This window comes from Lissotriton vulgaris, chromosome 5, assembly GCF_964263255.1.
Source record: "Lissotriton vulgaris chromosome 5, aLisVul1.2, whole genome shotgun sequence".
Classification (NCBI taxonomy): domain Eukaryota; kingdom Metazoa; phylum Chordata; class Amphibia; order Caudata; family Salamandridae; genus Lissotriton; species Lissotriton vulgaris.
The window spans coordinates 40,105,099-40,126,058 of record NC_141693.1 but is presented as its reverse complement, the minus strand read 5'-3'; the positions used below and the strand labels follow the sequence as shown (position 1 = coordinate 40,126,058).

Sequence of the window (20,960 nt, the reverse complement as noted above, 5' to 3'; positions counted from 1 at the left end):
GGGTTTGGGAGTCAGCTGTTTATGCCACACAGCAGAAGCCAGAGTGCATTAAACTCTGTGGAGCTCAGGGAGATCCGGCTAGCCATCAAAGCCTTCCTACTGCAAGCAAAGAACTCTCAGGAAATGGTTTGCATGGAGACTACAAAGACCATGTATTAGAACTGGGAGCAGAGAGGGGCAAGAACTCTTCCTTTGGCGCTAGCAGCTCACCTGTAGCAGTGGACCCTGAAATACATCCTGAGACAGTTCAGCTAAAGCTGCTCCAAGAATCAGTGTGTGCACCTACAATGCTGCAGACAGCTGCCAGTAATAGGAGAGGCACACCAGACAACTGTCACTTATACTAGCCTGCTGGTGAATGCTGCAGTGGAACATCTTTGCATCTGATGAGAACTTCAGATCTCTCCTTCACACCAGCAGATAGAGTTACCCCAGGGTCCCATGGAGCGGTCTATTCAACAAGATTACATTTATTTAATTTTACAGGGTTTTTTATTGCACGAACTTGACCCGAATCGGGTATCCAAGCGCTTTACATAGAGACAGCTGCATACAGGAGGACACATTCATTTTTGTTAGGCACAGGGAGATTAAGTGATTTGCCCAGAATCACAGGATGTTCAGCGGCATCGCCGAGACTCAAACCTGGATCCCCAGACTTGAGGTTGACCCCCCTAGCCGTTCGGCCACCTCCTCTGCCATAGAAGATGGTTTGACACATTTTATTACTAACTTTCCTCCATTTCCATAGAGTCTGGGGAACCATCCGCAGTGATCTGAATGGCACCGGCTTGGGCCGGAGAGCACGCATTCTTAGAGCTTTGGGAAGTGTAGACCTGGACCCAGATGCCTCCTCTGTTAGCCTGGTGCAGGTGAGCGTGTCACCATCTTGGCACAGTCGCCGCAATAAATCCGTTGCTCAGAACTCGGAGCTTGACTTGTAGACCTGTCGCAGAGAATATCCAGGACTCCTCCTACTTTGCATCTTATGTGGCACAACTGGAAACACTGGACCTACTCTCAAAGTCTCCCCAGCACTACTTGCCCTATCTTCTCCCTCTAGCAAGAGCAGGACTCAAATACTTGTGAATCAGGGTATATCTGGCTGCCATCCTTAGATACTTGAGGAAATCAAAGTGTCCCTCTTTATTCTCTTCAGTATTTTCGGTGTTCATGAGGGAACTTTTTCAATATGTTCCACCAGGAAGACTGTGTCATAAGAGCTGATTCTGGTGCTGACCACTAAAAAACAATTTGGAACTCATCCATCGGAGCCCCATCCAGCATTTGTCTTGGAAGACTGCTTTCATGCTCACTGTCACAAGAGTCAGATAAGTGAACAAGATGCACACCTGTTGCTGTAAAGAGCCTTACTTTTGTTTCTTCAAGGACAGGATGGTCCACAGAACTAAGAACATGTGTTCCCAAACTACCTTTTCCAGTTTATCTGAATCAATGTTATCATTTATTTGCACAGCCATCTACTGCAGCAGTTACTGCTTCACTCTCTCAACTTCCAAGATACTATTTATGGCAAATTTGAGCAAATCTTAAAGAAACAAGGTTACACAATGGTGTTGGAAGACCCTTTCCCAGTTGTGGTAGAGTTCTCTCAGTGAGGGCTTCTTTGCGGGAGTGACTGAGAGAAATCTGGAGAGTGGTGACTTTCAGGCAGACTCATGCCTTGGCCAAGTATTCTTGCCTTGGTGTAGAGTCCAGACCAGAGTCTACGGGGGAGAACATGTCAGCTCAGTACCTTTTCACATAAGATGATTCTCAACCCCAGCTGTCAGCTTCTCTGCTACTGTTTTGCAGCCATAATTTACGCTTGTACATCTTCGAAAGATCCAGTATTGCTAAACACAGATGAGTATGGTATCTTTCATGCATTAATTTGTAACTAGCATCTCCTCCCATTTCATGGGGCTTTGTAAAATATAAATGTTTGATGAGCTTTAAAAATCTAAGCAGTTAAGAGTGAGTGTGGGTGGAAGACCCTTGTCTTTATTTGACTAATTGTCTGGAGTTTGTCACATAATGAAGAAGGTGGACTACACATAGTATACGGCTGATTTCAATGTTAATTACCTGCACATCTGTACAGCTGTGTCAGCAATGACTACAGAGGAACCACATCCTGACGTGGAATAATTCAAGCATGTGAATCTATGAAAGTTACCAACGCTGTCGAACTTTAGTTGGAGGTGGGCAACACATTTCATTGCAGCCCTGCTCAGAAATGTCTTGATTGTGCAGATGTGCAGAGCAGCTGCCGAGAGATCAGTCTGCATACAATTCTGCTACTGCACTTCAGTATTCAGTCCTAGAACCCTCTGCTATTACGGGCCCACTTACACTTCAATGTACCCAACCCTCACATACAGCAACACCCCCATCCCGCCCCCTCACCCCCCAACTGTTCCAGTACTGGGCTCTTCGGTACTCTCTGTGATTGTATACATAGCTCTGCCATTTCATGCTTAGCCTATCGTTTTCCATCCTTTGTATCTTCGCTACTCCATTCTAGGCTTGACATTCGGTTTCAGTTGTTATAAAGAAATGATAACCAAAAATGTTTCTGCCTTTTTAACTTTAACATTATTTGTATATACCCTATGTGTTTTTTCTGTAGTAGGGTTTCTGTGCAGGTTTGTCATAATATCACAGCTCTGAACTTTAGCTAGCTTTGTTGTTTTGAAGGTCTCTACTACGCAGCGCACGTTCGTTGCATAGGAGAGAGACATTTAGCTATCAGCACAGCTTTGGGGGCAAAAACGTGCACGCGTTGCATCGCTTGCAATGGCAATGTGTGCACGTCTGGGGATTCCCTTGCGTGCTGGTTTTGATTAACAGAGTGACGCCCATGTTGCTGTTTTTAACCATGGCCACCCGCCCTCACTATTGGAGATTAACTGTGTACGTCGCAGGATGCTTACTGGAGTGGAGTCTTTGTTGCTGTAGCCTGTGAGGATCCCTGGGTTGCTGATCTGTTTGGCACAACGTGCGCAGCATCTCCTGTCTGTCTCCCCTGCCGCCGCTAACCACCATCTCAGCGGCCACAGAGCGGGGGGACCACATTACCCAGAGCCCATAGCGGGACTGCCACGCCCACCCGCCGCATCTACGTGCCCGGAGGGGCTTAAAAACACCTGTGTTGCCTCTGGGAAGCGGGAGACCGTGTACGCCGCAGGACGCTTACTGAAGTGGAGTCTTTGTTGCTGTATCCAGTGAGGATCCCTGGGTTGCTGATCTGTTTGGCACTACGTGCGCAGCATCGCCTGTCTGTCCCCCCCACCGCCGCTAACCACCATCTTAGCGGCCGCAGAGCGGGGGGACCACATTACACAGAGCCCATAGCGGGACTGCCACGCCCACCCGCCACATCTACGTGCCCGGAGGCGCTTAAAAACACCTGTGTTGCCTCTGGGCAGCGGGAGACCGTGTACGTCGCAGGACGCTTACTGGAGTGGAGTCTTTGTTGCTGTAGCCTGTGAAGATCCCTGGGTTGCTGATCTGTTTGGCGCTACGTGCGCAGCATCGTCTGTCTGTCTCCCCCACCGCCGCTAACCTCCACCTCAGCGGCCGCAGAGCGGGGGAACCACATTACCCAGAGCCCTGAGTGGGACTGCCACGCTGTTATGGCAGGGTTTTTGGCTTTATTTAGCAGTGATAATAGATCATTATTCTTGCTCGCATCTAGTATAGGCCTTCTTAGCCTGTGTTGGCCCTTTTAAGCCCTTTTTCCAGACCTAGAAGAGGATAGCTGCTTAATATGCCTTTATTCTTGACTTTAACCTGTCTATTGCCTATTGGCTTTGACATATTAGACATATTGGTATGGTTCATGTAGGTATTCTGACAGAGCTAAGGAGCATTTCACCCCTTTCAGGCCTAAAGCTAGAGAGACTCCATCTTGATGGAAGCAGAGAGGCTTTCTAGGGCGAAGGCAATGTTTTCACTTAAGGCTGTTGTGCTGGAGGGAAAATCCAGTTAGGACTGCTTCTTATCCGAGAAATGTGTTTTTCTCTTGGGCCCAGACGTAACAAGCAGATGGCCACTGCGGTTGCGTGAAAGCCTGGGAGCTGGCACAGGAATTCGGTAGGAGACAGCCCTCCTGTGGAAATTTCCATGAGGGGAGAGGAATCCATAATAGCGAGCTACAGGAGAGGAGGAGTGGTCAGTTCAGTTTTGGAAGTCTGCAGCGTGGTGTGCAGTTCAGCGTGGTGCTCAGAACAACTTGGAGCATAGGACTGCTGGGAGCCCAGAACAACTTGGAGCTCCAAATAGCTTGCAGAGAGAGAGAGGATGTCTGCTAGGAGCTGCAGAATAGAGTGCAGTTCTTGAATGGAGAAAGAAGGCAGACGATTGCTGAAGATGAGGAGAGAGAAAAGCAGTGCAGAGAGCATCAAAGAAGGCTGTCAGCTGGAGCAACTGAACCAGAGGCGTGGTGATGTGGTGAAGGAGGGAGAGACACAGAGAGCCCTAATCCCACCAGAGGCAGAGAGAGAAATCTTCCTTCTAATAGGTGAGGTAGTCTGAATTAGTTACATTTACACTCTACACTTAATCTTTTCCCTTTCAGCGGAGTGTTCCTGTTACATTGTAATCTTTTCTCTTTCAAGCGGTGTGTTCTACCTATAGTCTTTGTTAGATGTGCATTAATGTTTATATTACTGTAATAAATAACCTCCCCCAGTTTATAACTAACTGGTGTGTAATCCCTATTCTTGTTCACTAAAGGTAAACGGCGCTTCTAGGTAATTGCTAGATGCATGAATGGATGAGTAATCCCAATCAGGTGAGTGGTGATCACATAAATAGGGAGTGAGTGAACCTTTGATGCCAAGAGCAGAGAGTACATTATATAATCCGGAACCACATCCAAAGTCATCATTGTAGTTTCATCCCGAGTAGACAGCTGAGATAATATCCCAATATATATATATATGTATAGGTGTTCATAGGAATGTGGTCGTCGTTGATATGCGGCGTTAATGAGAGCGATAGGAGGGATACTATCGTTTAAAGCCACCGGATTGTGGCATAAGACTAAATGAGAGCACTTGGGGGTCGAACCAGTGTGTAGGTTTCGCAGGATCGCGAACGCTTTGGAAAAGGAGAGCACTGGGGCTGCAGACCCACGTGTGTAGACGCACCAGATTGTGTGTCAGATCTGCCCTAGGGTAGAACGGTCTGGGTCAGGGTGGCCGCGAGACCAACTGATGTAAATAAGTGTGGTGTAGGGTATGGATATCCCTAGTAATCAGTGAGTATTCTTAGTATCCCTATAGATTTAGTGGTGTTCTTAATAATATGAGCTTGTATATTGCGAGTTCCCTATCCTCAGGTAGGTACCAGGTGCCTGGATATAGAGGAGTCCTGAGGACGGAAGGTGAGTACGTTTTGGCTGGGTCACAGGGGCCCCTGGGGGCTGATCCCATCTAAACAGAAAATCCAGCCATTACATTTTGGCGTAGTCGGCATCTTACGAACTCTGTGTGCCTGGCCATGTGCTTAGAGAGTTGCCCATGTGTTCTGAGGGAGTGCCCTGAACGCTAGTTCCATCTGGCATAATGTTGCAGTTTATGTAGCCTGTTAGACCTATTGGCTTGAACAGTTGCAGCGTGAGGAGATTGTATTTCATCATGGCATTTGGTTTATTCAGGGTGGAAGGAATGGTTTTCATCTTGGTGTTTAAACTGTCAGAGTTGAAGGATGGCATTACATGAGAAAGCCAGTTACATCTATGTGATGGTCCAATTGTATAAATGTGTGTAAAAAATGCTTTTAAATTGCCCATTCAATTGCTTGCTGCATCTGCTTATGCTGTGCAATGTGAAATGTGTTCATTGTTCTATGATCTGTGGAGTTATGTGAATATAGCTCCTTGTGAATAGCGCCATATTTTTGTGACTTGTGAGGTGCAGGTTCTCATGTTGATCTATTGTGTTCCTTGTGCATTGCGCCTTGGAAATGTTGTTTGTGAAAGGCTTGTCTTGTAAATATGGCTTGTGAATAGCGCCATGTGGTCATGGCTTGGACAGGGCATGTTATCATTACGTTTGGCAGGAGAGAGCTGGATCTTTCTCGGGTGCTTGGGGATAACGTTTTTGAAAATATGTACGTGTCATTTGTAAACGTGAAGAAATGTGCTAATGATTTTCCCATGTAAAAATGGACGTTGGGAAATGTTTCCATTTGAGCTGCCAAAGGGTTAATATCTTGAGTTGAGATGGCAGCCTTTATTTTTTACATGCTGTCAACATGCATGGTTATCTGACCTGACTATAAAAGTCAGCGAATTATTTTAAGGATTTTTGATGGTTTGATTTTGACTTTTTTTTTTGGTTCCTTGGTCAGCCTACGTGCTTTGTCAGTTTCTTGACGGAAAGGTAACATCTTGTGTTTTGAGAAGGGTTCTGTTCATTTCACATTCCTTTTGAAATGCGTCTATGTATTTGTGTGGGTTCACCTTGGAATTGATGTGGTTATAAATCAACGTTATGGAGAAAGCTATGTTCTTTTAAAATGAGTGAAATGTTAAAAAAGATAGCCCGTTAGAGTGCACGCTACGAGCTGTTTTCATTAATTATTTCTGTGAGGGGTTTCCATCTAGACAGGAATGTGTTGGTTTTAAAAATAATAAATCTTGCCCGACTGTGCATGGTAACATGTGCTTTTAATTAGTGACTGGCAACTATTTGCCTTTGAAATGAAAATGTTAAAATCAAAATGTATGTTTTTATAAATGTGAACTTAAATACAATGTTGAAATGTATTTGCATTTTTATGCTGTTTTATAAATTATGTATCTTTGACAAATGGACCCTAAATAAGTGAAATGTCTTGCCTTTAGTTGAGTTAGTTGGACAAACGTCTTTTTTAAAAAAAATTGGACCTTTTTTAATTGGCAATGCACTGTAACAGAATTGTTTTTGTTAAACTCGAGCTTCTGTTAGTTACAAAATAAGGCAGGAGAAATTTGTTTTTTGACCTTGGCAAGACCAGCTGGTCTGCGCAGACGAACTTTTTTTTCATTCTGCAAGTTTCGATCACGTCCCAGTGTGTTATGATTGGCTACAGTCCAATTTTCTTCCGCGCACGGCTTGTTTATTTAAGGGCGGGGTGGCCTGGCTCTTCAGACTCTGACCAGGGAAAATGGGAGGCTTGCAGTGCCCTGCTGATGCTGTCACCATTTGGGCGGTACTCCAAATTTTTTTTTCACACTGTAGCATGGCTCTTGCCCAGAAGGGTGAGACTGGCTTAGTTAGGATTAGGGTATGTTAGGCCCCACTCAATGTTGCTAAAAGTTAAATTTTGAATGTTTTAATTAATTAGGATATTTCCTTTTCAATAATGAAAGGCACGCGGGGTGCTTTTTTAAATGGAAAATTTTATTTTACAAGAATAATGATACTTCTTCTCTTGTTTCTAGGATGGCTGCAGTTGGGGTGCGTGCGTGCGTCTGCCCACTCCCTTTATTTGTTTTAGCTTTTTATTTTCATGTTATTATTTTAGTTTATTGTTTTGGATGATGGAACCAGACCAGACCAGACCAGACCAGACCGGGTGATGGATGGCCCCATTGGAGGAAGTGCCCAGGATGCAGGGTGGTGGCCTACACTGAAGAATTTGGACATTAAATAATCCCTTGGACAATCAGGCCCCACTTTTAAAGCAAAAAAACGTGTCACCTATTATAGTTTTTCCAAATGAAGGACTTTTTTCAATGATGGTGCGCACATGTGTTCCACCGTGTGATTTAAAATGTTTTTTGTTACTGTTCTTACATTTTCACCTTGATTGATATGTATTAATGTTTGCCCAGACCTTGCAACTGTATTTTTCAGATTTCACTTTAAATTGACAAATGTCAGCAGGTAGGCCTCATTTAGGCCTATTGTTATTTTCATCTCACATATTAGCACCTACACCAATAGCTTCATGAGTCATCATTAGCTTAAGTTGCCTATAGTATGTAAGGCTCATTTAGGCCCTTTCTTGTTCTCTCATTAGAAGTTGAAACACATTTAGTTTTTAAGTTCACAACTGTAGGTAGGCCTCATTTAGCATTAAGTTGTCCGAAGTAGGCCCATTTAGGCCCCTTGCTGTTTTCATTCAACACATAAGTCCCTACATCACTAGATTTCACCAGTTATCATTAGAAGTTGAGGAACATTTAGTTTGAGGATGCTTTGGTTAGTTTCTGTCGTTATCAGATCCAATCTCAGATATGTTTCAGCATTCAAGTCAAGGGTGCTTTGATTTGTTTTTAGGTTTCTATTCCCTACAATTGAGTTTCAGGTGGAATTTTCTTGAGTTGTCATTGTTTTTAGGGAATTTTTTAGGTTTTGATTTGTTGATAGATTTTGTTGATGTTTGTTTATCTAGATGTTATTGTTTGTCAGATGTTCGCAAGATAAGGATCTAAGGGTGGATGGCAGAGATATTTAGCAGTGATATAGATCTTAATCTTGCTCACATCTAGGATAGGTATTTTTAGCCTATGTTGGATAGATTATGTTGATGTTTGTTTAGATGGTTGTTGTTGTTTATAAGATGCTCGCAAGATAAGGATCTAGGGTGCAATGTTATGGCAGGGTTTTTGGCTTTATTTAGCAGTGATAATAGATCATTATTCTTGCTCGCATCTAGTATAGGCCTTCTTAGCCTGTGTTGGCCCTTTTAAGCCCTTTTTCCAGACCTAGAAGAGGATAGCTGCTTAATATGCCTTTATTCTTGACTTTAACCTGTCTATTGCCTATTGGCTTTGACATATTAGACATATTGGTATGGTTCATGTAGGTATTCTGACAGAGCTAAGGAGCATTTCACCCCTTTCAGGCCTAAAGCTAGAGAGACTCCATCTTGATGGAAGCAGAGAGGCTTTCTAGGGCGAAGGCAATGTTTTCACTTAAGGCTGTTGTGCTGGAGGGAAAATCCAGTTAGGACTGCTTCTTATCCGAGAAATGTGTTTTTCTCTTGGGCCCAGACGTAACAAGCAGATGGCCACTGCGGTTGCGTGAAAGCCTGGGAGCTGGCACAGGAATTCGGTAGGAGACAGCCCTCCTGTGGAAATTTCCATGAGGGGAGAGGAATCCATAATAGCGAGCTACAGGAGAGGAGGAGTGGTCAGTTCAATTTTGGAAGTCTGCAGCGTGTTGTGCAGTTCAGCGTGGTGCTCAGAACAACTTGGAGCATAGGACTGCTGGGAGCCCAGAACAACTTGGAGCTCCAAATAGCTTGCAGAGAGAGAGAGGATGTCTGCTAGGAGCTGCAGAATAGAGTGCAGTTCTTGAATGGAGAAAGAAGGCAGACGATTGCTGAAGATGAGGAGAGAGAAAAGCAGTGCAGAGAGCATCAAAGAAGGCTGTCAGCTGGAGCAACTGAACCAGAGGCGTGGTGATGTGGTGAAGGAGGGAGAGACACAGAGAGCCCTAATCCCACCAGAGGCAGAGAGAGAAATCTTCCTTCTAATAGGTGAGGTAGTCTGAATTAGTTACATTTACACTCTACACTTAATCTTTTCCCTTTCAGCGGAGTGTTCCTGTTACATTGTAATCTTTTCTCTTTCAAGCGGTGTGTTCTACCTATAGTCTTTGTTAGATGTGCATTAATGTTTATATTACTGTAATAAATAACCTCCCCCAGTTTATAACTAACTGGTGTGTAATCCCTATTCTTGTTCACTAAAGGTAAACGGCGCTTCTAGGTAATTGCTAGATGCATGAATGGATGAGTAATCCCAATCAGGTGAGTGGTGATCACATAAATAGGGAGTGAGTGAACCTTTGATGCCAAGAGCAGAGAGTACATTATATAATCCGGAACCACATCCAAAGTCATCATTGTAGTTTCATCCCGAGTAGACAGCTGAGATAATATCCCAATATATATATATATGTATAGGTGTTCATAGGAATGTGGTCGTCGTTGATATGCGGCGTTAATGAGAGCGATAGGAGGGATACTATCGTTTAAAGCCACCGGATTGTGGCATAAGACTAAATGAGAGCACTTGGGGGTCGAACCAGTGTGTAGGTTTCGCAGGATCGCGAACGCTTTGGAAAAGGAGAGCACTGGGGCTGCAGACCCACGTGTGTAGACGCACCAGATTGTGTGTCAGATCTGCCCTAGGGTAGAACGGTCTGGGTCAGGGTGGCCGCGAGACCAACTGATGTAAATAAGTGTGGTGTAGGGTATGGATATCCCTAGTAATCAGTGAGTATTCTTAGTATCCCTATAGATTTAGTGGTGTTCTTAATAATATGAGCTTGTATATTGCGAGTTCCCTATCCTCAGGTAGGTACCAGGTGCCTGGATATAGAGGAGTCCTGAGGACGGAAGGTGAGTACGTTTTGGCTGGGTCACAGGGGCCCCTGGGGGCTGATCCCATCTAAACAGAAAATCCAGCCATTACATTTTGGCGTAGTCGGCATCTTACGAACTCTGTGTGCCTGGCCATGTGCTTAGAGAGTTGCCCATGTGTTCTGAGGGAGTGCCCTGAACGCTAGTTCCATCTGGCATAATGTTGCAGTTTATGTAGCCTGTTAGACCTATTGGCTTGAACAGTTGCAGCGTGAGGAGATTGTATTTCATCATGGCATTTGGTTTATTCAGGGTGGAAGGAATGGTTTTCATCTTGGTGTTTAAACTGTCAGAGTTGAAGGATGGCATTACATGAGAAAGCCAGTTACATCTATGTGATGGTCCAATTGTATAAATGTGTGTAAAAAATGCTTTTAAATTGCCCATTCAATTGCTTGCTGCATCTGCTTATGCTGTGCAATGTGAAATGTGTTCATTGTTCTATGATCTGTGGAGTTATGTGAATATAGCTCCTTGTGAATAGCGCCATATTTTTGTGACTTGTGAGGTGCAGGTTCTCATGTTGATCTATTGTGTTCCTTGTGCATTGCGCCTTGGAAATGTTGTTTGTGAAAGGCTTGTCTTGTAAATATGGCTTGTGAATAGCGCCATGTGGTCATGGCTTGGACAGGGCATGTTATCATTACGTTTGGCAGGAGAGAGCTGGATCTTTCTCGGGTGCTTGGGGATAACGTTTTTGAAAATATGTACGTGTCATTTGTAAACGTGAAGAAATGTGCTAATGATTTTCCCATGTAAAAATGGACGTTGGGAAATGTTTCCATTTGAGCTGCCAAAGGGTTAATATCTTGAGTTGAGATGGCAGCCTTTATTTTTTACATGCTGTCAACATGCATGGTTATCTGACCTGACTATAAAAGTCAGCGAATTATTTTAAGGATTTTTGATGGTTTGATTTTGACTTTTTTTTTTGGTTCCTTGGTCAGCCTACGTGCTTTGTCAGTTTCTTGACGGAAAGGTAACATCTTGTGTTTTGAGAAGGGTTCTGTTCATTTCACATTCCTTTTGAAATGCGTCTATGTATTTGTGTGGGTTCACCTTGGAATTGATGTGGTTATAAATCAACGTTATGGAGAAAGCTATGTTCTTTTAAAATGAGTGAAATGTTAAAAAAGATAGCCCGTTAGAGTGCACGCTACGAGCTGTTTTCATTAATTATTTCTGTGAGGGGTTTCCATCTAGACAGGAATGTGTTGGTTTTAAAAATAATAAATCTTGCCCGACTGTGCATGGTAACATGTGCTTTTAATTAGTGACTGGCAACTATTTGCCTTTGAAATGAAAATGTTAAAATCAAAATGTATGTTTTTATAAATGTGAACTTAAATACAATGTTGAAATGTATTTGCATTTTTATGCTGTTTTATAAATTATGTATCTTTGACAAATGGACCCTAAATAAGTGAAATGTCTTGCCTTTAGTTGAGTTAGTTGGACAAACGTCTTTTTTAAAAAAAATTGGACCTTTTTTAATTGGCAATGCACTGTAACAGAATTGTTTTTGTTAAACTCGAGCTTCTGTTAGTTACAAAATAAGGCAGGAGAAATTTGTTTTTTGACCTTGGCAAGACCAGCTGGTCTGCGCAGACGAACTTTTTTTTCATTCTGCAAGTTTCGATCACGTCCCAGTGTGTTATGATTGGCTACAGTCCAATTTTCTTCCGCGCACGGCTTGTTTATTTAAGGGCGGGGTGGCCTGGCTCTTCAGACTCTGACCAGGGAAAATGGGAGGCTTGCAGTGCCCTGCTGATGCTGTCACCATTTGGGCGGTACTCCAAATTTTTTTTTCACACTGTAGCATGGCTCTTGCCCAGAAGGGTGAGACTGGCTTAGTTAGGATTAGGGTATGTTAGGCCCCACTCAATGTTGCTAAAAGTTAAATTTTGAATGTTTTAATTAATTAGGATATTTCCTTTTCAATAATGAAAGGCACCCGGGGTGCTTTTTTAAATGGAAAATTTTATTTTACAAGAATAATGATACTTCTTCTCTTGTTTCTAGGATGGCTGCAGTTGGGGTGCGTGCGTGCGTCTGCCCACTCCCTTTATTTGTTTTAGCTTTTTATTTTCATGTTATTATTTTAGTTTATTGTTTTGGATGATGGAACCAGACCAGACCAGACCAGACCAGACCGGGTGATGGATGGCCCCATTGGAGGAAGTGCCCAGGATGCAGGGTGGTGGCCTACACTGAAGAATTTGGACATTAAATAATCCCTTGGACAATCAGGCCCCACTTTTAAAGCAAAAAAACGTGTCACCTATTATAGTTTTTCCAAATGAAGGACTTTTTTCAATGATGGTGCGCACATGTGTTCCACCGTGTGATTTAAAATGTTTTTTGTTACTGTTCTTACATTTTCACCTTGATTGATATGTATTAATGTTTGCCCAGACCTTGCAACTGTATTTTTCAGATTTCACTTTAAATTGACAAATGTCAGCAGGTAGGCCTCATTTAGGCCTATTGTTATTTTCATCTCACATATTAGCACCTACACCAATAGCTTCATGAGTCATCATTAGCTTAAGTTGCCTATAGTATGTAAGGCTCATTTAGGCCCTTTCTTGTTCTCTCATTAGAAGTTGAAACACATTTAGTTTTTAAGTTCACAACTGTAGGTAGGCCTCATTTAGCATTAAGTTGTCCGAAGTAGGCCCATTTAGGCCCCTTGCTGTTTTCATTCAACACATAAGTCCCTACATCACTAGATTTCACCAGTTATCATTAGAAGTTGAGGAACATTTAGTTTGAGGATGCTTTGGTTAGTTTCTGTCGTTATCAGATCCAATCTCAGATATGTTTCAGCATTCAAGTCAAGGGTGCTTTGATTTGTTTTTAGGTTTCTATTCCCTACAATTGAGTTTCAGGTGGAATTTTCTTGAGTTGTCATTGTTTTTAGGGAATTTTTTAGGTTTTGATTTGTTGATAGATTTTGTTGATGTTTGTTTATCTAGATGTTATTGTTTGTCAGATGTTCGCAAGATAAGGATCTAAGGGTGGATGGCAGAGATATTTAGCAGTGATATAGATCTTAATCTTGCTCACATCTAGGATAGGTATTTTTAGCCTATGTTGGATAGATTATGTTGATGTTTGTTTAGATGGTTGTTGTTGTTTATAAGATGCTCGCAAGATAAGGATCTAGGGTGCAATGTTATGGCAGGGTTTTTGGCTTTATTTAGCAGTGATAATAGATCATTATTCTTGCTCGCATCTAGTATAGGCCTTCTTAGCCTGTGTTGGCCCTTTTAAGCCCTTTTTCCAGACCTAGAAGAGGATAGCTGCTTAATATGCCTTTATTCTTGACTTTAACCTGTCTATTGCCTATTGGCTTTGACATATTAGACATATTGGTATGGTTCATGTAGGTATTCTGACAGAGCTAAGGAGCATTTCACCCCTTTCAGGCCTAAAGCTAGAGAGACTCCATCTTGATGGAAGCAGAGAGGCTTTCTAGGGCGAAGGCAATGTTTTCACTTAAGGCTGTTGTGCTGGAGGGAAAATCCAGTTAGGACTGCTTCTTATCCGAGAAATGTGTTTTTCTCTTGGGCCCAGACGTAACAAGCAGATGGCCACTGCGGTTGCGTGAAAGCCTGGGAGCTGGCACAGGAATTCGGTAGGAGACAGCCCTCCTGTGGAAATTTCCATGAGGGGAGAGGAATCCATAATAGCGAGCTACAGGAGAGGAGGAGTGGTCAGTTCAGTTTTGGAAGTCTGCAGCGTGGTGTGCAGTTCAGCGTGGTGCTCAGAACAACTTGGAGCATAGGACTGCTGGGAGCCCAGAACAACTTGGAGCTCCAAATAGCTTGCAGAGAGAGAGAGGATGTCTGCTAGGAGCTGCAGAATAGAGTGCAGTTCTTGAATGGAGAAAGAAGGCAGACGATTGCTGAAGATGAGGAGAGAGAAAAGCAGTGCAGAGAGCATCAAAGAAGGCTGTCAGCTGGAGCAACTGAACCAGAGGCGTGGTGATGTGGTGAAGGAGGGAGAGACACAGAGAGCCCTAATCCCACCAGAGGCAGAGAGAGAAATCTTCCTTCTAATAGGTGAGGTAGTCTGAATTAGTTACATTTACACTCTACACTTAATCTTTTCCCTTTCAGCGGAGTGTTCCTGTTACATTGTAATCTTTTCTCTTTCAAGCGGTGTGTTCTACCTATAGTCTTTGTTAGATGTGCATTAATGTTTATATTACTGTAATAAATAACCTCCCCCAGTTTATAACTAACTGGTGTGTAATCCCTATTCTTGTTCACTAAAGGTAAACGGCGCTTCTAGGTAATTGCTAGATGCATGAATGGATGAGTAATCCCAATCAGGTGAGTGGTGATCACATAAATAGGGAGTGAGTGAACCTTTGATGCCAAGAGCAGAGAGTACATTATATAATCCGGAACCACATCCAAAGTCATCATTGTAGTTTCATCCCGAGTAGACAGCTGAGATAATATCCCAATATATATATATATGTATAGGTGTTCATAGGAATGTGGTCGTCGTTGATATGCGGCGTTAATGAGAGCGATAGGAGGGATACTATCGTTTAAAGCCACCGGATTGTGGCATAAGACTAAATGAGAGCACTTGGGGGTCGAACCAGTGTGTAGGTTTCGCAGGATCGCGAACGCTTTGGAAAAGGAGAGCACTGGGGCTGCAGACCCACGTGTGTAGACGCACCAGATTGTGTGTCAGATCTGCCCTAGGGTAGAACGGTCTGGGTCAGGGTGGCCGCGAGACCAACTGATGTAAATAAGTGTGGTGTAGGGTATGGATATCCCTAGTAATCAGTGAGTATTCTTAGTATCCCTATAGATTTAGTGGTGTTCTTAATAATATGAGCTTGTATATTGCGAGTTCCCTATCCTCAGGTAGGTACCAGGTGCCTGGATATAGAGGAGTCCTGAGGACGGAAGGTGAGTACGTTTTGGCTGGGTCACAGGGGCCCCTGGGGGCTGATCCCATCTAAACAGAAAATCCAGCCATTACACACGCCCACCCACCGCATCTATGTGCCCGGAGGCGCTTAAAAACACCTGTGTTACTTCTGCCTCGCGGGACGCGCACAGGCGGCGCCGGGCTAAGCCCGGGCAAAGGGCGGGCCGTCTGTGGCCGTCCGGGGCCTGACGGAGACTGGACTGGGCTACCCCCTTTACACCTTACATCCCGCCTCTTGGAAACTGCGATCAAGGTGACTTTTAAAAACTCATCTGTCCACATCAAAAACATGTTAAGTAGTTGGTATATGCATTTATTGCATTGTGTAGACTCATTTTGAACACATACTCACAGTTGTTTAAAGGAAATTATAAATATGAGTAAGAACAAAAGAACACCAATGGCGACTCGTTCGTCCTCAAGGAAAAAAGCACAAATTACTACCCCACTCCCAACCCTAACTGCAATAGATAGGATGCTCCAAAAGACTATAGGAGTTGTTGTCACTGCGATAGCGAGCACGGAGAGGCGCCTCTCATTACCTCGAAGTATGTGCCTATCCACTCAGCTTACTCAGGAAATTAATATGAATGCAAATGCCTCCACAATAATGGCGTATTCACAGGACTCCATTCTTATGGAATCATGTGCAGGCTTTCCGGTAAAAGAAAAAGAGAATAACTGCGCAACCACACTATATCAAACCTCTCCAACTGACTTTTTCACTCGGGAAACCAGGTTGTCATTGACTCTTAACATGCGGACAAATGTAGAATTCCCCCCATCCACTAATGTTTCAGATGGTGTAGAGGGGACGGATGTTTGTATTATTAATGACAGTAATTCTGTAGATAAAGTGTCCACCTCTGGAGATCAAATACAGACAAAGGCTACCCAGGGAACCACAGGCCCGATATAGAACTGTCTAAACAGGCAAGTGATAATAATACTTGCGTGGAAACCCTAATGCAAAGAATGGAACACTTAATGAAGTCACTCATGCTCCCAATGTACGAAAGGATAAAAGTGATAGGGTAAAAATAGGTAAAAATAGAGGAATTGCAACAGCATAACAATGAAATTCTGGTGAAATATACTAAACCCCCCCAAACACAGACCCAGAACAAAGTTAATGACAGGCCAGTAAATCTACCAAATAATAAGAATACTATAGAAGCTGCACCAGGCATACGCAAATCCGCCAAATGTATGCAGCTACGGACACTATTAGGCAACGGGCATAAGGAGCCATCAAAAGACCCGCCAGTACACTCAGGTGGGAATAGAGATGAGTTGCCTGCTAGTGTACAGTCCAGAGAAGCAGGACCGGAATATACAAACAGGAAGGATGAGAGTAAGATGGTAGCTGAGGGTGTGAATAATAACAACCAACAGAAGCAACCCAATAGAGCAAGACCACCCAACAAGAACACACACATTGATTTGCCACCTGAGTCTCACCCTTTTACTGTGGTCATGATAGGAGTACCACTTTTAGGAGAGGGAGAGTTAGAAAACCACTCTAAACTAAAGAAAAAGGTTAGCTATTGGCTAAATAAACATAGGCCTATCCCCCTTTCCTAAATGGTCAAATACTCCATGTAAGAAGATTAAGTTGGGTGGGACAGAGGAAAAAGGACCAAGAAGGTGACTGTATTATTATAAATTTTAAAGATAGGCGTGTGGTGAACTATACTAGCGGTTTGAGGGAAGGTGACTTAGAAAGTAGAATTCAAACAGTAGATATCAGTTATTTCTACCCTTCACCACCCATGGCTCAACGCAATATGTTCTCAAACTATACACAAGGAAGTAGGTACTATGACCCTTATGACAATCAATACAGGATACCTAGTCTCAACCGATTTGACACCTTCCACTCTCAGGAAGGCCTCGAGGGAGTGGATTGACCCTTTGTTGAGATTGGGACCCCAGCAACTTATAATTCGTTTGAACCACAAACCAGTGTAGCGAACAGGGAACAGGCGCAAGCAGTTCTGCATTCGGTGCCCGCCTCACGGGATGGATTGGATTCGCTACTACTGAATGTCCCGGGGGAAAGGGATGAGCCTGAGAAACTCGCAGGGCAATTGGTGGTAGATAATGAATTACTGAGTAACAAAAATCTAGTTAAAGACCCATCCGCACAAATGTGCCAACTTATAAGATTGCCATTAACTGAGCGGAACAACGCCCCTGACTTAAAAATACTCAGCTGGAACGTTGCGGGCCTTCAACCTAGACTAATGGACAAAGACTGGGTTGACCTAATTTCAAGGTACAACATAATTATGTTCCAAGAAACCTGGGCACCCTATGACTTGCATGTTAACGGGTTTCACTGTTATAACACAGTGGCTCGTAAGTCACACTATGGTCGAGCAGTCGGAGGATTGTTTGTTGGATTCAGTATAATGGCCGGGGGAAAACACAGGATTATTAACATTAATAATGCTAATATACAAGCTATTGAGTATACGCGGAAAGTTTCCTTTGTTTTAATGCATTTTTATAATAACGATTTTATTTCGGTTCCAAATAGGAATTTCCTAGCACTTTCTAAATTTATCTCTAAATTAGAGGATACTCGGGGCAAAAGTAACGGATTAGAGATTATTTTGGCTGGCGACTTCAATGCTCAGCTCTCAAAGAATGTACGGCAGGCAGATTTAAGAAAGGGGGACTCAGCTAATCAAAGGGGCCAAGAATTGAGAGTTATGCTAGGCTAGCATATTTTGAGTAACATAATGGACTTTGGCCAAAAGCCCCTGTCGCAGCAGGCCCCTGCGCATAGAGGACTAGCTTGCACCTCAACTATTGATTTTATTTTTGTTTCTCCGGGTATGGCAGACCGTATAATAACAACTTACACAATAGTATCAGACTTTGGGGACCATAATCCCGTAACTGTAACTATGAAATTAGAACCCCGACCCGTCTTTAGTATGATGCAAGGAGCAAAGAATATAAGTGTAACTACAGATAAACTGAGGTTAAAATGGAAAGGCATAGATAAAGAGGGAACTACCATGTCCCTACTAAGGGAAGAACAGAGATCAATAGATTGCTGTCTAGATTCCACAACTAGTGGTCAGGTAATTATTACATACTTTAGTACAATATGCTCCACAGTCAGAACTTTGTTGACAGTACCAGTAGCCCAGGGCCCCAAAGACCCTAGGTGGTTCGACAACAACTGTTCTGTGGCGAATAGGAATCTACGCAAGGCCCTTTCAGAGATCCCCAGAGTCAGGGCGAATGTTAGTGCAGCAAGGAAAGCATACAAATTAGCTTTAAATAAACGGAGAGCCAAACTATTGGGAGAACGCTGGGAGGCCCTGGCTGAAACTGCTGGAGGGAAATCAAGTAACTTATTCTGGCCTGCAGTAAAAGAACTTAGGAAAATCGCCCAACAACTCACCCCAATTAGTTGTGCCATTGCCAGTAGTTCCTGGGAATCCCACTTTTCAAAAATGTATGCCAGACCATTAAATAATCCGACCCTCGATACACTTGAGGCGACTAGCAATCTAAAGATAACTCTGGGAGAAGTGGAGGAGGCAATTGCCCAAAGTCTTGGAAATAAAGCTCCCGGTCCAGACGGGCTGCCCATAGACCTTATTAAATGGAAACCTGATGTCTGGGCTCCGATATTGGTGAATGTTTTTAATAGCCTACCTCAAGCTACAATGTCTAATACTTGGGGTACTAGTATAATAGTCCCCATATATAAGAAAGGAGATAGGTCTGACCCTATGAATTACAGACCGATCTCATTGTTAGATAACACACTAAACATTTTGGGCTGTGTCATCTACAATAGGCTAATCTCATGGACAGAGGAAAGTGGGATTTTATCACCTTGCCAACGAGGATTCAGAAGTAGGGTTGGTACAGTTGAACAATGCCTCAACCTCAAACTAATTATTGATAAATATAACATCGCTCGCTCCGTCCCTATTTATTTAGCATTTATGGAATTGTCATCCGCTTTTGATTTGGTTAACAGGTCCAAACTTTGGTCTATTTAATGGGAGTATGGCCTGGACATTTCCCTGGTCAACTATTTATCTTTTCTACACACAGATCTAAAGTCGAGAGTGAGAATAGGAATGGGTGGGGAACTATCAGGACCGATTAAAATTGGAAGAGGAGTTAGGCAGGGGTGCGTTTTAGCACCTCTGCTTTTTATTATTTATATTAACGGCCTCAGTAACCATCTCGGAAAGTCAACCACAGATGTCCCCCTAATAAATGGTAAGCCTATACCGGCCCTATTGTATGCAGACGACGCGGTAATAATGGGACGCACTCCGAATTCACTCCGTATTTTGATTTTAAATTTTACAAACTTTATGGACAACTTAGACCTGCGGGGTAATTTTAAAAAATCTTTTATAATGTCATGTGGGCCAGGAAAACGACAGATGAACTCCATACAGGTTGGTGAAGAAAAACTCACTGCAACCCATAATTTTCCATATTTGGGAGTGACCTTTGCTGGGAATGGATCGTGGACTGGGCATATGGCCCAGGCCACGAGCAAATTCTCAAAGGCCACTAACTCGAATTTAAGTATTCCTAGACCAAAGAGATCAAACGTCACTAAAGCGATTGTTAAAATGTTTAAATTACAGTGTGTCCCTGTAGCAACCTATGGGGCAGAAGTATGGGGCATTGGGAATAGTACCATTATCCAGCAAGAAGAAAATAGGTTTTGCAGGAAATTGTTAAGTGTGCCAATTTTCACATCTAATTTTATTGCACACAATGAACTAAACTCACGATTTTTCTCGGATTTTGTTAGTGCCCGACCAGTACTATTCTGGCATTCAGTTTGGATGTATCACCCAGCGACACTCACACAAGAGATAATAACTGACTGCTTAAGCTGTGATAGGGGTATGAATATCCCGTGGCTTCATATGTGTATAACAACTTGCGCAAAATAGGCATGGATAATATCTTTGTTAATCCAAGTAACGCTAGTACCGTCAAGAAATCTGAACTAAAGGAAGCACTATATGCACTTTATTCATCGAGAAGATTTAAGATTGAATTGAGGACAACTACAGTTGTTGGTACCTGAACATAGAGACAACCAGACATCCTTTTCACTGTATCTAACATTACCACTGACAAATTGGGAAAGAAGTCTTTTGTTTCGATTAAGGGCTGGCTCCATCAGATACTTGCTAAACTTTCCCTTGGGTCAACAGCCAAGTACAGTTAAAATCAGTTGCCCTTGCAACGGGCGAAGTAACCAAAATGATTTGCACTTTCTTTTTTCCTGTAAATACTATCTGAAATATACAAAATGGCATTTAATTCTGTTTTTTTAAAAACATAGACCTATTACTTTGGACCAACCTTATCAGGCGCTGTTAACTCTTGACAATGAGGAAATAATCTGTCGTATTTGTACTTCTTAAAAATTGCTGTTCATGCTCGCAAGATGATGGAAAATGCCTAAATTAATACCTTCACCCGTTTTATCCCTAATTTTGTATTTTTAATGGAACACAGGTTTTTATGAATTGTGTATTAGGATATGTGCTTTTATGAATTTCTGTAATTCGAATAAAGATTTTGAACTGAACTGAACTGAAGTACTTAACCCATGATTTGAAGGCAGG

At 42.9% G+C, this 20,960-nt stretch overlaps 1 long non-coding RNA gene across 1 annotated transcript; it reads left to right on the top strand.

Moving 5' to 3' along the window:
- The first annotated feature begins 3,641 nt into the window (after positions 1 to 3,641).
- LOC147710074 (uncharacterized) lies at positions 3,642 to 14,613 on the top strand. The gene is made up of 2 exons (XR_015295840.1): positions 3,642 to 9,480; positions 12,391 to 14,613. It is a non-coding gene; the product is annotated as an uncharacterized LOC147710074 (long non-coding RNA).
- The last annotated feature ends 6,347 nt before the right edge of the window (positions 14,614 to 20,960 follow it).